This window comes from Alexandromys fortis, unplaced genomic scaffold (assembly GCF_014885135.2).
Source record: "Alexandromys fortis isolate MF-2015 unplaced genomic scaffold, M_Fortis_MF-2015_v1.1 scaffold_228, whole genome shotgun sequence".
Lineage (NCBI taxonomy): Eukaryota > Metazoa > Chordata > Mammalia > Rodentia > Cricetidae > Alexandromys > Alexandromys fortis.
In genome coordinates this window covers 467,116-470,274 of record NW_026068115.1, presented here as the reverse complement: position 1 = coordinate 470,274, position 3,159 = coordinate 467,116, and positions in this window count along the sequence as shown.

Here is a 3,159-nt window from a genome sequence, read left to right as displayed (position 1 = left end):
AGATTTAGAAGCACCCAGTTCAGTGCAATATTTTGTTTGTTTGTTGATGGTTTAAAAATAATAGCATCATTATGAACACCTGGATTCATCTATATTCAAGGTCTTTTTCTTTTTAATTTTTTTTTTTTTGGTTTGTTTTTTGGAGACAGAGTTTCCCTGTGTAGCTTTGGCTGTCCTTGAACTCTCTTTGTAGACCAGGCTGGCTTCAAACTCAGAGATCTGCCTGCTTCTGCCTCACGAGTGCTGGAATTAAAAGTGTGCACCACTACAGCCTGGTCAAAGTCCTTTATTATGTGTTATATTCTTCATTATGATCTCATTGTCTGGTCTTTGTCAGGTGCAAATTCTCTTACACTGATTACTTATGCTTTTGAGAGTGGCCTTGTCCAGTTTTTGAGTACATCCTTGATTTCTAACATGACTGTACATCCCAGGTTCAGGCTTGGTTTATGCTAGTTCCTGTTTATATTGTTGAGTGAAACATTGTTCCAAAGGGGCATGATCCAATTCTGTGTAGAATAAAGTGTAGCGCCTTCTCCTTTGCAGACATGTTATGGATCTCATATAATGTTATATTTGTGTTTGGGCCTGTGTTTAGCTTAGGGAATAATTTAAAATTTATAAGGTTTAATGATTTAAATATTTGCATGTATCATTTATGTGGTTTCAAAATCAAAGCTACCTTATAAGTTTCATTGAAAGAAGTCTCATTTCCAATTCTTTTTCTTCAACACTATTGGTTTCTCCCAACGAAAAGAAAAATTTCCTTTAAAACTAATTAACTAACTAAATAATACTAAATAGCTTAAAACAAACTAACTAACTAAATAAATAAATAATACTGTTTTTAATTACACACACACACAAAGCAAAGTCTTTTGGCAATACTCTAACATACAGTTAAAACCAGCAGGGGTTAGTTACACATTCTCCTGGCTTACAATGAGAGCAAGACTTTTTGTAGAAGTCCTTACTGAAAAGTGGACACTGTGGCAGTGTGGTCATGGGACTCAGGAAACAGGCCCAGAAATCCATCATTCCTTAGCAACACTTTTGAAATCTGACTATTCATATTTTAGTCCAGAAGATTTCACTGCTCTGTTCTACAAGATTAGCAGCTTTGCTGGCTCCTACCTAGTAACTGTTGTAACTGAAGACATCTAGACAATAATAGAAGGGGAGATGCTGTACACAGTGCACACACCTCTAAACCCATTACTCAGGAGACAGAGAAAAATGAATCTCTGTGAGTCTGATGTCAGTATGGGAATCCAGAGAATCCAGGTCAGTCAGGGATACACAGTGAGACATTAAAAAAAAAAAAAAGAAAGGATAAGAAAAAAATGAAGGGAAGAAGGGACAGAATCACAACCAGGTAAGAGTCACTATTTAAATTAGACTGTCACTCTAGAATCTGGAGTCTAGATATAAATTAGACCATCACTCTAGAATCTGGAGTCTAGTATTTAAATTAGACCGTCACTCTAGAATCTGGAGTCTAGATAATCACTTGGGTCCAACATGAAGACTGAAAATTGAATTCTAGAAATCCTTAAAGGGGATCTGAGGATTTATTTCAGGCTCACTATGAACAGTATATAGCCCAGGATACCTTTGAATTTGTGGCAACCCTCCTGCCTCAACCTCCCAAGAGCTAGGATTACAGGTATGCACCACCATGCCTAGCTCTAATAGATGTATCCAGATGATAGAGCAAATTCTGGAAGAACTAGATGCTTCCTGAACCCAAGTGCCTAGTTTATTCTTGTAGATTCTTCTCTCTTGAAATCAGTTTGAGATTTGTCATCCAAAAAAGGGAACTCACCCAGGTGTAATATTGCACGCCTTTAATTCCAACACTTGGAAGGCAGAGGCAGGCAGATTTCTAAGTTTGAGGCCAGCCTGGTCTACAGAGGGAGTTCTAGGACATCCAGAGCTAACACAGAAAGATCCAGTCTTGAAAAAAAAACACAAGAAAGAAAGAAACAAAGAAAGAAAGAAAGAAAGAAAGAAAGAAAGAAAGAAAGAAAGAAAGAAAAGAAGGAAGGAAGGAAATGAAAATTTGTATAACACATTCATCCAACAGATGTTTTTTACATGAACAAATTAATGCAGGACACTTAATGCAGGAAATGTGAAGAGAAGAGAGAACAATAAATTCTGCCCCTGTAGGGTCTACTATCTATGGCTTAGATCAGTGGTTAATATGACTTGTACAAGGGAACTGACTTGGGTTTAGATTTAGGGAAAGATTCAGCCGTTAGGAACAATTGACAGAAGCACAGTAGACATCCAGATAGGTCACAGGCAGTTCCTGAATGAAAGCCTGTAGTTTCTGGATCCATGGCATTTATTGAGGTGGGAGGACACCAAAGATGCTAGATGTCCTACATATGCATAATGCTGCATGACTTTTGAATACTTATGTAGGGGAAAGGTTACTATGTAATTATCTAAGAGTGACAGCTCACTCCGGTTTTCAAATGAACAAAGTCCATTCCAGCATGATTTACTATTCCAGGGAGGCAAATGCTATGTAAAGTGAATGAAGATTATATCCTGTTTGTTCGGACTATACCAAGGGACTATACCATTTGTAGCATCTTGTCAGCAATAGCAGCCCTACCTTGGAATTGGAGGTTCCATTTGATTGGTATCTGTCCTTGTTGCATTTGGGCCAATGCTTCTCAAGTTGTATCATTCACATGAATGACCTGGAGATCCAGTTTCATTAAAAAAGAAAAAACAATGAAAGGGACTGTTTAATCATGGAAATTTTCCAATACAGAGAGACTGGCCACATCAAAGAAGGACAAACTATGGAGTGATGTCCCTCCCTTAGGGCATAGGAAAGGGGGCAACCAGACACCAGACAGAGACTGAGCTGTTGTTTAGTATCTGATTTTGTAAAAGAAGAGAAGGAAGACAGGGTGAAGGGAAAAGAATAGAGATGGCCAGCCCCACCTTGGTATGCCAGGCTCTGGAAGAAGGGTATGACTGTTACTGTTATTGTTTTGTGGTTGTTGAGCCTTTGGGTCAGTGCTGACCTGCTTCTGGAGAGTTTTAACTGTGCCTAGTGTTTCTCTGTTTTAAATTTTATTTCCTTTTTTTTTTTAGTTTTAGTTTAGCTTTTTTTTTTTTTTTTTTTTTTTTTTTTTT